Source organism: Anas acuta, chromosome 3, assembly GCF_963932015.1.
Source record: "Anas acuta chromosome 3, bAnaAcu1.1, whole genome shotgun sequence".
Taxonomy (NCBI): domain Eukaryota; kingdom Metazoa; phylum Chordata; class Aves; order Anseriformes; family Anatidae; genus Anas; species Anas acuta.
In genome coordinates this window covers 58,090,765-58,104,861 of record NC_088981.1, presented here as the reverse complement: position 1 = coordinate 58,104,861, position 14,097 = coordinate 58,090,765, and the positions used below count along the sequence as shown (strand labels likewise).

The 14,097-nt window shown below is 45.2% G+C and overlaps 1 long non-coding RNA gene across 2 annotated transcripts; it reads right to left on the bottom strand.

Moving 5' to 3' along the window:
* Positions 1-2,033: 2,033 nt before the first annotated feature.
* Positions 2,034-13,895, bottom strand: LOC137854190 (uncharacterized). 2 transcript variants are annotated; one of them, XR_011095008.1, is made up of 4 exons: positions 13,774-13,895; positions 6,393-8,668; positions 5,540-5,849; positions 2,035-4,093 (listed from the first exon to the last, which is right to left on the bottom strand). It is a non-coding gene; the product is annotated as an uncharacterized lncRNA (long non-coding RNA). The 2 variants fall into 2 exon arrangements; XR_011095007.1 differs by having other exon boundaries at positions 2,034-5,849.
* Between the last annotated feature and the right edge of the window lie 202 nt (positions 13,896-14,097).

Sequence of the window (14,097 nt, the reverse complement as noted above, 5' to 3'; positions counted from 1 at the left end):
TATGTCTGAGTGATGGGCAATAAACAACTTTCAGCAGTTCATTTAAAGTGTGGATGTTGGGATCAGCTTTTGCACCCTCTGATATGAATGGAGAAATTTCATTTGAAAGCTGCTTGGTCTTGGCTCATTCTAGGGAACTGTACTTGTTTCATGTTGAGAAAAGCTGGAGATTCCATTAACAGCACAAAAGCTGAGGGTGCAAAGAACTGAGATTTCTGCAAAAGCTTTGACCTGTGCCCAGCTCTTGTTTGATGCTACACCCAAGTTCTGAGAAACCGAGGAGTAGGGCCATTGAAGCCTGGTGGTCTCTGGATCAGCATCTTCTCTGGTGTCTCATTAGGCTTTTCCTGCAGGTGGGACAGAAAGAGAGCAAGAGAGAGCATGCACATGCATATTTTTCTCTCCCTCCTCTTCCTTTCCTCACATTTCTGATGGGTAGCAAAGGTGGAGCCTGCGCTGCAGCTTTCCTTTCAGCAGGAGCTATAATCATAGAATCACAGAAAAATTAAGGTTGGAAAAGACCTTCAAGATCATCTGGTCCAACCATCACCCTACCAGCAATGTCACCCACTAAACCATGTCCCTAAGCACCAGATAAAATCTTTCCTTGAACACCTCCAGGGATGGTGACTCAACAACTTCCCTGGGCAGCCTGTTCCAATGCCTGACCACTCTTTCTGAAAAGAAATGTCTCCTAACCATTTTAATTGTTGAAGAGTAGTGCTCTTTGTTCAATTCTATGTTTTAACTGTTGAAAAGTAGGGGGATAATGTTTCCATTTTTCCACTCACCAGGGACATTGCCCGAATGCCAGGACTTCTCAGCTCCGATGGAGAGAGACTTGCCAGTTCCCTCAGGACCCTGGGATTCATGTCATCAGGTCCCACAGACTTGTACCTGTTTAGATTCATCAGGTGGTGTTGAACCTGCTCTTCATTGACATTGGGTGGGACTTTGATCCCCCAGCCTCTATCTATGGGTTCAGGGAAATGAAAGGCTTGGGAAGCCCATCTAGAAGTGCAGATGGAGGCAAAGAAGTTGCTGAGTGCTTCAGCCTTCTCCATGTCTGTGATTACCAATTACTCAGGTATAGAAACTCACTCCTAATATAAGAAATTAGCCAACTATAATCGCTTACACACTACTATTTCACCCCTCAGTCTATGTTCACACATGTTAAAGGTGTATGGTGGCCCCTGGGGACTCCTCCTGTCACCCCGGCGCAGCAGTCCGAAGGAAGCTGGGTCCTCTCTTGTGCTCCTCCTCGAGGCTCTGTGCAGAAGGGATGCCACCTCTCACACAAGGGCTGGGGGTTGGGAAAGAAGCACTCACACAACCCCTGAGAATCGGCAAGAGTTGTTTATTGCCGGGACATCTTGCAGGTAAGCCTGTGGGATGTCCATGGTGTTTGGTGGCTCCAAGCTAATGCTTGGGATGGAGCCTGAGCAATGAGTAGGGAGCTCGCCGGGCACTCCTGCGATGCTGTTGGTGCTCTCGGATGGAAGTGAGCAACGACATGCTGCGGTAGTCCCAGCACTGGTGTCTCTTGTGCTGCTGGCGCTATGGCCAAAGGCAGCTGTGTTGGGAGCAGCCTGGAAGATGCTCTTTCTCCTATATCTAGCTTTTTATTTTTTTTGTTATTCATAAGAACTCAGATTATACTTAATTGAAATTGTCCAATTCACTAGAAAGCTTTTGGAAGGCAGGATGGCCAGTATTGCAGAATTACGTGTGGAGGGGCCACTCAACCATGCACGTACGTACTAGGCTTACCCCCTCAGAGCAGAAACAGAGCAATAATTTCTTCTCAATCGGTAAACTCATTAAAGCTATTGCAACAATTTAAAAAGAAAAAGATAAATAAGCACACGCTTACGGGCAAAACTGCGTCTGTTTTTCTTTGTTGATCCTGAGTTAAGTGGGGAAAAAAAAAAAACAACAAACAAACAGGGATCAGCACTAATACAAAAAAAATAAATCTATTTAACTTTTTTTTTTTTTTTTTTTTCCCTGTTGTTCTGCTCATCTGGTGTAAATTAAAAAAAAAAAAAAAAAAAAGAAATCTTTTGAGGGCCATGATTGTTTTAACCCGCCAGTAACCCCCTCGAGTTCACCGGAGCAAAAGCCAGCAAAAGCCTGTTTATTGTCCAGCAGGCATCTACACATGTTGTAAGCCACGTTCCATCTGGTCGCAACATCGCGGATCATCTGGGCGACAGCCAGGCTTCATTTGCTTCATGTCCTGGGCAGCACGGAGGCAGCCGAACAGCAACACGCCGATGACCGGCCAACCGCGACCGAGCTGGCCCCGGAGGATTTCTCGGCTGATGGCTCCCCGTGACGGGGCGGTGGTGGCTCTGCGGGCGGTGTCTTTGTGCCATGGCCCAGGCCGGGCTCTCTGGGGTGGTTTGGGCGTGCGGGAAGGTGCCGGGGAGCGATGGGAGATGCCTCGTGGCCATGGGGGAGCGCGTTGGGTGCGCCTCAAACTCGTCCTGCCAAAACGCGGCGTGTGCCAGGCGCAGGGCAGGGTTCAAGGCACCCCCTGCCAAAGGAGCGGGGGCCGTGACGTCATGGAGAGGCCGGATGACGTCACGGCCCAGCACGGCGCCATTTGGCGTCATATCGGGGCCGGGGGCCGCGTGGCGGCGCTGCGACACCGCCGGCAGGGCCGGGCTGGGCCCCAGGGGGGAGAAGGGGCTGGGGACGGATCCGGGAGGCTCGGGAGCGGAGCGGCCGCGGGTCCCTCGCAGACGGGGGGGCACAGCAGAGGGACGGGGCGGTTTTGCCCAGCGCAGCCATCAAACATTTCGCCGTTCCCTTCCCCACGCAAACATTTCCCCGTATTCATAGCGCGCCGAGTGCCAAACGAGATGTCTGTCCCCCAGTTGCCGCATCCCGCTTTGCCTCAAGAGCCCCTAGACAGTGACGCATTTCCACCCAAACAATATCCTAAGCCAGCAGAGAAATGCATGTTCAGTTTATCTTGCAAAGGACTCAATGCCAAACTGACGCCGAGCAGGCTGTAACTGCGCTCTGCAGTTCGCTGAGCAATCCCAGAGTTTGTGGTGGTGGTTGTTCAGGAGGATTTGCCGTACTGATGAACAAGCTGTAAAATGCTGAGCAGAAACTAAGCTACTTCCATTCCTCTATTAGTGCCAAGGGGTATTTTAAAACTGACGTCAACCTTTATCATTGCGACCATACAATATACTGCATTTCTGTTCAAGATTGCTAACAAATATACAATAACAAAATCATTTTGCTCACTGGAAAAGAAAATATTTTTAATAGTATTTGTTGCACAGTTATATCCTGACATATATTGACTTTTCCAATGAATATTGCTTTCTGTTTAGGAGTGATTTATGTATTTTTTTTTTTTTATTCAGGAAATTTGAAATTGTTTTCAGTGCTGAAGCTGTAATGATTGTCAGCATATTCTGCCGACAGCAGCATCAGTGTTAATTGTGAGCAGAATACACTGACAAGTAAAGAAATGAAGAAAGAAAGCGGAGGATCCTACCCTGAATATTTCTACAAATGTGCTTGTTTGCCGCAAACCAGGACCATGGTGTTTTGCAGTCTTTTGAGCGTAAAACAGCTTGCGGTGCTGTGCAGGAAGGCATCAAAATGGAGACTGCAACAGATTGTATGGGGATCTGAAAACCTCTCACACACAAACATTCAGGAAAAATGCTAAGTTTTGTTCCTTCCTGGGTAGGATCTCAACCCAGCTCCCATAAACTTGAGTCTTAAGAAAGCAACTAGCAATATTTAGTTATACCATTTTTTTTTTCTTCAGCTACTCACTTGGCCTGAATTATGCTTTCCATCTGAAGCCTAATTTGTCTCTGCTGAATGGCATGGTTTCTACTGTCTCTGTAATTAAAAATGAACAAATGCATACTTAAAATTTTCACTGTGGCAAATGACACATTTCATTTGGTTTATTTAGCTTCATTCCGTCTGCTCAGTCCAGCCCCAGTCTGCATGCTGTCTATTTCTACAGGAAACTGTCTTCTGACATATGATGTCTGTGGAGGTGGTGCAGTATTTGTGCCTTGCTTTGGATGCTAATAATTTCATAAAGACCCTGAAAGCAAAGTAGTTGAAGAATGTGAAATATTGCCAAGAAATACAGGTCCAAACAAATAAGGACACTTTCAATTTGAACATTTTTAAAAAGGAGATAAACCCTTTAATAAACTTCCATAAATGTGCAGTCACTTTTCAGAGAACTGCTGTTGCAGAAACTATATTAACTGTAATTCAGGATTGTTTCTACTATAAATGTGGTCATTTGGCTCTTTTTAGCAAATGGTGACAGCTCTAAATTATCCAAATGAACTGTATCACAGCATTTTTCAAGATAATCATTGCACTAATTTTTTTATTTGCTAGATAGAATGTACTTGATGTTCAATAAAATGCAACTTTAATGAATTAATGAATTGGTGAGTACCGTAAATATGTAAAAAGTTCTCTTCAGCTCCATCAGGGGCACTCTCCGATGTGGAAGGCAAAGAGCTGGGTCACTGCATGCTGCAGATACCCACTGCACAGTGAAGCAGCCTTCAGCTCAAAACCTGGCATCCAGTAGCAGACAATGAAGCTGTTTCAGATCCCAGGTAGTTATGTTTTGCTTGTATTTGTGTGATACTTACACTAATCTGAGCAGAAAACCTTTACTATATTTTAAGGGACATTAGAGGTTTTAATAACTGAACGAAAGGCAAGTGATTCCTTGTGTTACACTCCCTCGCTAAAGCTTTGAGGAGCAGCTCTGTAAACCTAAACATGCAAACAGCTGCCTGGGACGTCCCCTGGGGCAAACCTGTGCTGGTTGCTGAGCAGCTCCCTCCTTTCTCCCATGGGGACAGCAGCCTCAGGTGACCGCTCCCCAGACACAAAAGGAGGATTACTGAATGAAAAATTGTGATGTGTCCCAAAAGGGTGAAGACCTGCTTTTGGCTTTTCATGGTTGTGTGAGGGTGGAGGGAGGCAAAAGCAGCCCAGGAAGCCTTGGGAAAGGACAGATCCATGATGCTCATGGGGATGTGCCGCCAGAAAATTTCAGCCCAGGGCACCTCCATGGCACTCAGATGGGCAAGTGTGCCTTGAATTTGGCAGAGGATGGACGTGTACTGAAGGGGCCAATATTAAGTGATGGCATTACAAAAGGGAAACAACCTGCTCTGGCTGTTGTTTCATGGTATGTGTTACATGAAACAGGAATTCTGTTGTTCCTCTCCACTGTGGTTTGTAAAATGTTGTGGATAGGCTCATTTGCACGCAAAATCTCATGGTGCTTCTTCATCTTGAGCTGCTTTGAAAGGATGGGCTGTGCTGACAGTGTAATGAAAGCTGCCTGAGCCTATGAAGGCACAGACGAAACCCATGTTTTGCTGGGGAATACGTTCTTGTGCCTTCATCCATTAGTGTTATTGTTACTGTACTTGTGTTGGGCAGAGAGCCTGGTTTTACACTGTCTAGGAACAGGACTACATTTTACCGAAGCCCCCTCACAAAGCAGTCTGACCTGCTGAAGATGACAGACACTTCTTCCTGAGACTTGGGTAGGATGAAGGCTGGGTCTAAGGCTGTAATCCTGCTCCCACCAGTGCCAGCAACAAAAATCCCATCCAGTCCAACAGGACTGGATTTCCTCTCCAAGGAAAGATTTTTTGATTGTTCTCCCAGGCACAAAGCAACCGATGTAATCCATGACTGCAGAGATGACAGCCTTGGTAGTGGTGGGCAAAGCAACATCAGGGAAATCTTCTCACAAGAGACATGCTTTGCTTTGATTGCCTTGACTTTAAAAACATTCCCTCACCTATTGTCAGGCTCTTGTGGAAAAAAAAAAAAAGAAAAAAAAGAAAGAAAGAAAATTAGAAAAAAAAAAAAAAGAGAAACATGAGAATTACATCTAATGGACAAAATAAAATTTCAACTGATAGGAAAGTGTTTACAGTTTTCAGATGAAAACTAATCTGTCACATACCAGTTTATTTATTTGTTTTCCAGGTTTTTAAAATGATAGCAACAATAATGATCTTGATAATCTTATCTGGAAAATATGTCTCCTGCAGAGATTTTCAGTTAACCAAACCCAGCAAAATTAATTTTCTAATAATTGGTTTTAAGTAATTGAGTTTAACTTCGGTAGCTCAGATCATTAAAACTGCTAAAAACCCCACACTTATTATCTCTACATAAAATAACTTAAGGTACAAAAAAAATAGTTATACTGCTGCGTGACAAAAACTGGGCTCTTCAGACCGAGGCTCACTTTTGCCAGCTCCAGCATGAGATTGCTTCTTGTAGCCTGTATACACGTGTATTGAGACACATTACAAATACCCTGCTGCCCTCCAGATTCACAAACTTACATGACGATCCTGAAGTGTCTCACTTCAGACTCTGTCAGCCTTCTCCATGCCCTTCACCACCCAGCAGCTGCTTGCCTTGCAGATCTCTTTCCCAGCACTTCCAGTTGCTGTGATATTAATGCTTTTTTTCAAAACTCCCATTCCACAATGATATGAGCACCTCAAAGCCTCAGCGTCCCCTTCAAAATACGGTGGGATTTTCTTGTCTGCAGAGGTGGTGAGAGGAAGCTGAAAAATGTGATCAGTTTGCACACCAAAACACCTCCCACAGTTTTTGTGGCTTTTAAATGAAGATCATAATATAGTTCATTTTTAAACATTTGGAAACACCTGCTATCTTTGTTTGTTTGTTTGTTTATTTGTTTTTGTTCTCTACTATTAGTGCCCCATAATTCTTCTCTAAGATGCTTGAAGTTTCTCTGAGATGCTGAGGACTCAAGTGTTTGCCAAGTGAGCTGTCTTTGTCTGGGATCAATCTTGTAGCTTTGTTCACATCTGCCTGGGACCATAAACTCTTTCATTTCCTTTTGTTATTCAACAGTGTGAGAGGTGAGGCAGACACTTTCTCAATGTTTATTCATAAATATCAAACAAGCTAGCTCCTTCCCGCCTTTTCACCTGCAGATCCCCAAAACATTTTTGAAGCCCAAACCGTAACTTACCGTAGATATTAATAAATGCAAACTTTGCCATTGGGAGGAGAAGAAAAAAAAAAAGTGAAAACACAATAGAAGGGAGGTAAAAAGCTCTGAATGTAAACTTTTTTGTTTGTTTGCACTGTGAGTACAAACACTACAGTAACTTGCTGAACTTCATATTATTTTATAGATCTTCCTCTAAGCCTTCAAAATCAAACCCTAGCAGAGATTAACATCCAAAATAATTGTTTTAATTTTGCTCTTTTCTTGAGGCTGGTCAAAGACTGTTTGCTGTCCATCAAAACCCACTTGAAAAATTTTTTAATCAGATGAATTATGTAAAGAGGAAGCACTTTTCCCATTATTACCAATGAACTGTAGCATCACCAAACAGTGACAAAAGTGACTTCAGCAACTCTGATGTTGAATGGCACTGAAGGCACAGAAAGACAATTGAAAATATCTTGTCCTTCCCTACTGATGTGAAAAGGTAGGACAAAAAAAGAGGGGAGCATTGGGATGGTCATTTACCCTACAGGGAAAGGAAAAACCTTGTATTCCTGTTGTAATCCCCAGAAATCTTGTTTTTGCCTAATGCCATTTCATACATTTTTGCTCACGGTAGGCTGAGCAGTATTCCTGCTTGGTTGCCTGGGATGGGAGATGTTAAGTGTCATGTCACACATAGCTGTGCACCGCGTCCTCACGCTGGGCTGGGAACTGATCCCATGGGCAGCCGGTGACATTTCCAGGGGATGGGAGAAAGCGGGGGCAGGCTGATTCATTCTCTGTCTCCTCTTCCTCCCTGGTTGTGTCTCCTGCTCGGGCTCCTTTCAGCCTTATTCATGAGCAGATCACTGAGGGAAGGGAACGGGGAAAGTTATTTGCATTCCAACATTACATTTAAAAGCTATAAATTACCGGCTACTATAAACAATCTCCTTGCTGACGGCACTGCTCATAAAAATCTGTGTTTGTGTGTGTGCTGCGTTCAGCTGTGTGTGTCCACATTCAGCCTTGTGGGATTTTTTTCTCCCAGTTATGACAACTATATTAATTCTTCTGGGCTCTGAATGCAATGCCTGATGCAACACATATTTTTGCTGTTTTTCTGGTTGTTGTAGGTCCAACTCAAAAGTAAAATCATTGCCACTGCTTTGAGTTAAGCTTTGGTGTTAGACTGGGAGAAAGGATTGTGGTCTCCTTGGCCAAAAGCTAGACAAATAGTAAAAATGCTTTAGAAACAGTGATATTTACTGTAGCCAGAAATACTGTGCTACTGCTGAAGAGGCAAAAAGGTTATGCAGAGGGAAAAACAAGGAGGAGGAGACTCAAAGATGTAATGTTTGCTGTGTGTCCGCAGGTAAGCTGAGTACACAGAGCTGGGAGTGGGGCCTGCAAGTGAAGGGAAAACTGCTCTATTTCTAACAGTACTCTAAAGACGTGATTCCTAAAGACTGTGAGAGTAAACAGAGTGTGGTGATGATGGTCTGCATCTGTGCAGTCTTTCAGGGTGGTGGTACATGTGAGGGGGCACAGAAATGCAGTGATCTTCAGCCCAGTGGATTCCTGGGATCTAGTGTGCTTTCCAAAGCTTGCTCAAGTCTTCAGACTGGTGAATCATGAAAAAATTGAATTCTGTTGGAAAAAAAAAAAAAAAAAAATCAGTCTGTTTGATATGTATTATTCTCTTAGGTAACCCTGCCTTCATGAACTGGCAGGTTTTTCCCTCATGAGATTTAATTCCTGATGATTTCTTCCTCTTGTAGATACATGTAATGTCACAAAGCTGGCAGAGTCCTCAAACCTTGTGTTTGTGAGGTTTGAAGGCTTTGGCCACAGACTCTACCTCTTAGCAAAAAAAGAGAAATCCCCTGTATCTGTGCCAGACAACATTATTTGTGAGTGCTGAGACTGGGCTGCCTGTGTCGGGGATTGCCCAACTGCTGACCGGACAAAGAACAGCACTGCAGACCTCCATTTCGTAACCAGATACAGAAACACAAGGGAACTGTGAGTGCTCTGGAGGTGTTTATGGCAGGAACCACAGTCTGGAAGAGTTCTTGGCTCATGGATAGCTGCAACCTGGGATTTTATTTATTTATTTATTTATTTATTTTTCCCCACATTTTCAGATATGTATGGTTACAATTATCTGTACAAAAATCATGCATTGGACCTGTCAGGCCAAGGTCACCAGGTCAGGAGGGAAACCCTGCTCTGAGTAATGAAACCTCCAAGCAGGGTTAGTATTTTCAGCCTCAAATAAGAAGACCCTTCCTGTCTCCAGCCAATGCCAGGTGCAGTGTCACAGCTCCTCTGCTCCAGTGGCAGCTCTGCATGGGAAGGCTGAGCACGCATGGCAGGTCTCAGCACTGTCATCCCAGCTGACTGGCAAATTGCTAGTGAAAAGCCTCCTGAGGGGGTACTGTTGGTGCTGGATTGAGAAGGAAAGGAGCAGAGTGGCAAGGTGCCAGATCAAAGAGTTTCCTGTTCCCTGGTCACTCTCTAAACAACAGGCATTGCCTTCCCCTGTGCCTGTCCCTCTCTGAGGAGAGCACTGGCAGGATTTGCATGCATCATCTCACAGGGCATTTGAAGGAGGTCCTTGTCCCTGGATCTTGCTCTTACCTGGCTCAGCAGCCACATTTGCCAGGTCACTTTCCATGCTTGCAGTGTGCAGCTAAACCTAGAGCAGGAGGTGCAGTGAGGTTGTGGCTGTACTTTGTGGGGCTGCTGCCATGTGCTGGAGACTCGTCAGCTTTTCTCCAAAGGAGCAGGTATCTGCCCCATGGGATGCCTCTCCAGGAACAGCAGGACTGTCTCTCCCACACAGGCTGTGCTGAGGTAATTCACCTCATCATGAGCTGAAATCCAGCTTGCATCAGCTCAGTGCAGTGTCAGGGCTAATTTCACTGGTGAAAAATGGTGCGGCGTGCTCACACTGGCTAGTGGGGATCCCCAAAGTGCGGTGTGCTCCAGGCTCACTGTCTCAGGTGGTTTTTTTGTCCTGTGTTTTTTTTTGCCCTGCTGTGAGCACTGGCACGAGGTTACCTTTGGAAGTGTGGACTGAGACCACTCACAATCCTGTTGGATTTTGGGAGTATCGCTAAGAGGATTTAGTGAGGGGTAGAGATCTGGTCTGTTTGGATTTGGGGTGGTTTGGGATGGCAGCATGACAGAAGCATGGGCTCAGACAGTGGGAATTTCCATGTGAAAGCTGTGGTTTGTGGAGGATTTCTTCTCTGTTTCGCTTCAGCTCTGCTGGCCATTACTGGAGAAGAGCAGCAAATTCATTTACCCAGTCATCTGAGGTGGTGAAGCATGCACCACCATGTCCTCATGACAAATAGGGGGGCGCAGGCCTGGGGCAGACCCTGGTGTGCTCCTGAAGGAGGTTCTGGCATTGTCTGGTGGAAATGTGGTGTCCACACCACTGGACCCACGCGAGGAGAGCAGCTCTGCCAGCAACTTCAAGGAGGTGTACGGCTTGCTGGAGTCCTGAGGCTAATGCAGAGATTTTCCATAAGAAAAGGTCTGTGCACTGGTCTTTGGGTGTGAGCTCTTTAAGGGGGTGAAAGGCAAAGAAGTAAAAGTCAGCCAGGCCTGGGTGCCTGTGTTTCACACAGACCTGTGATCATTTCTGGAGGTCAGTCCTTGCTGTGCCATGGTCCTCCACGTCTACCCACTACATCCAACCACACCTCCAGCGGGTCTTATCCAGGTCTGCTCCCCCACACTGCAGATTAAAGAAGGAAATGTTGTGTGCGCTGGCAGATCAGTACCTGCACACTAATCTGCGGTGTGAGGGGATGCTGCTGAGGGGTATACAACGCTGCAGTGCTGGGTGGTGTGGACTGGATGAAAACCTGAAGAACAAGCAGCAGGTCCCGGGCGGCCCATCACAGCCCGAGCGGGAGGGAGCAGGCCCTGCAGATCTCCATGAGAAGCGCCACTCGCTCGGCAGGGAGAGCGGAGCAGGCTGAGCCTGCGGTTCACATCTCTTTGTCAATGGCATCCAGCCCCTGGCCTTGGGAACTGACTGGCGGCAGTTTGCAAATGTATGTGCTTGGCTGGGAGCCTGCCGCTGCCTTTGTCCTCGCGGCGCAGGGGGGCTAATAGGGAAGCCGGAGCGTGTCATCCCCGACTGCCACAGCTTCCAAGCGGTAACATGACGGGCAACTTTTCAGACAATATCCAACATGAACATTCAAGGCTGAGCCTATTCTTCTTCTAGACACTGGTACTGACTGATTCCACATGCTGTTTTCCAGGCTCGGTTGCTGTAACAAGCTAGAGCCCTGAACGTGGACCATCGTCCTCCTGTGGAAAAGGCCCAGAGGGCCCAAAGGAGTCAAAACTGGTTTGACCATTAAAAGCTGGCTGCCTTTGAGCATTAGGTGTAATGCTGTAGGTGTAAAGTAACGAAATATTTGTGTAGAGTTTCATATAACATGCACAAAATTATTTGTATTTATTTCATTCTGCTTTGCACACCCTCCTCCCAGTACTTAAATGCAACTTGCATGGATCTGTACACATTTACAGGGAAAACTGCTGTGCTGCACCATGTGTGAAGGTGAGCTAATTACATGTTAGAGTGTTTGAGATGGGAGTGATAATGGCAGAGGAAAGATGCACCTTCTCCTCACTCCTGGACAAATTTGGACCAGGTAGCAGTAATGAAAAAGCCCCTGGAACTTCTATTGGACTTGGAGAGATTTTTATTTATTTATTTTTTTTCATTTTTTTCTCTAGTAGGATTAGAGGCTAATTCTTCTGGAATTCCTCTGGACCTTGTTCCTCCCAGATTTTATATTGGATCCCAGTGCTTCCAGGTAGCTAAGCATCAATGTTATTGCTGCCTGCCACTGTCATCTCTCTTCTTCCAAGTCACAAGTGGGAGGATTGCATGTCACAAAGTGAGGCAAATGGAAATATGCATAAAGACACAGGGGGAACTGGACATTCATGGATGAGGTGAATTGAAAATTATGTCTAGTCCCCTGATGAGTGCATAACTGCCATGGCTGAAAGTTGGTGATGGTCCTGCTTTGAGTGGGAGACTGGACAAAATGACATTTGGGAATCCCTTCCAACCAGCACTGCTCCGATCTAAGTGTCCATGACACTCAATCTGGTATGTTCTGCTTACATTTACAATAAAGTACAACTCCCCTAAAATGGCAGATTTTACTTGCACATAGCTTGGAAGTTCTGTTGGATTTGGTGCTCTCTTACTACTTTCTTCTTGCCAAAAGCATCTCAGGACAATTCATATCCAAAAGGGTCAGTCAGCTGGGCACACTCCTCAGCCTGAGTTTCACTATTGCTTCTTTGGGAGGAAAAAAAAAAAAAAAGGCTACAATCTCATACCCATGTCTGTAAATGCTGTCAGGTGACAGTGAAGAACAGACATTTTTTGGTACTCCAGCTACAGCTCTGATTTCTTCTGCCAGAAACACAGTGGTGGTAACATTTGATTTGCAAATCTGGCATACAGGCATCAGCCCAGTTGAAAACAATCAACAGAAGCCATTTCCTCAGTGCAAGTAAATATATTGACATGTGTTGACAATAAACTGATTTTGTGCACTTTTGGAAAGGCAGACAGCATCTCACATGTTTTAACTGCTTAGCTCCTCTAAAAGACTATGCAGGAAAATAACTTTCATAGGCTATAGAAGGCAGCTCATCTTTCATATCTCTCGAGTCGTCATGATGTCCTCTAATTACAAGAATATGATTTTTACAGAATATTCATGCTGTATTGAGCGTGACAATAATACATTCAAAAAGTATGTATAAAGCATATGCTTTAGGATATGCGATGGAGTGAGAGTTGTTAAATAATAATTTTTATCCTGTTACTTCCAGTTAAAATACATTGAAATATTAGTTATGGTTTGGAAACCATTTGCCATCTTTGTTCTAAGGCATTCATTTGTTGTCAAATGATTAAACTGTGTAAATATCCTTCCACAATTGTCAACAATCAGGATATGAGACTTTGTAATAACTAAGGCTAGTACTTCTCATCACCAGATCTTACATAGCTGTGTGATGAAGGTAAATGTTTCTGCTTTACAAGAAAGGAGATTGTCTGTCCACCTGAATGGCCAGCTCAGTGAAAGATTGTCTTGTCGTCCTGAGGAATCAAAGAATGAAGTACTGACTTGTCTGACAGATTTAGGAAGCAGACCCTGAGAGAGTAGTTTGTGCTTCGTGGGTTTTCTGGCACAGAGCAGAACAAGAAAAGGCTGTTGGATCCTGCCCAGGTCTCTGCTGGAGCTGCACAGGCCACATGGCTCTGCCAGGGGAAGCAGAGGCTGCAGACCCTTCCACCGGCAATCACCTGTCAGCACGAGGTGATGCCAGCACATCTATATTAAATAGAAATTGGAACAAATCCCTAAATAGCTCTGCCTCTTTGTAGGGTCATTGTGCCTGTGTGCCTTTGGGTTCCCGAGTGCTTAACTGGAGGGAGCGTAGCAATGATTTTTGTGTGAAACTTTCATTGTTTATCGACAAAGTCTATTTTTGAAACCAGCTGAAGCCTGGGAGAAACTTCGCTAGAAAGAGTCTTGCTGCGGGGAAACAACCTCCCATGACAATGGGGAGAAGTCCTGGACCTGAGCCTCAGGCTTCAAACAGACCCAAATCTGACACCTCTCAGGCTCTGTGGACGTGGATATGTAGGGAACTAATGAGAAGAAATCTAATGTTGTAACCAAAGTGCTCACCTCTGATTTGGGGCAGTGTTTGAAGATGAGGGAAGCAGAATAAGCATATACACGCATGTTATCTGAGACAAGGAGTCCCTCTGCAGACAGAGAGCATTCCTCAATCCATAGTGATTGTAGGCTCTTTCCTGACAAGCAGATTTTCCAGTACCTCCCAGCTTCTCACTACAGCTCTCATCAGGGTTCACAGCTTTGTCTCTGCCAGGGACTGTTTTCGATGGCAGTGTGACAGTTCCTTCCCTCTCCTCTGCTCCAAGGAATAGAAAAACCAGTCAGTGCAGTAAAACAGTGGTTTTATCCACTTTCACCTTGCTAATGTCTTAA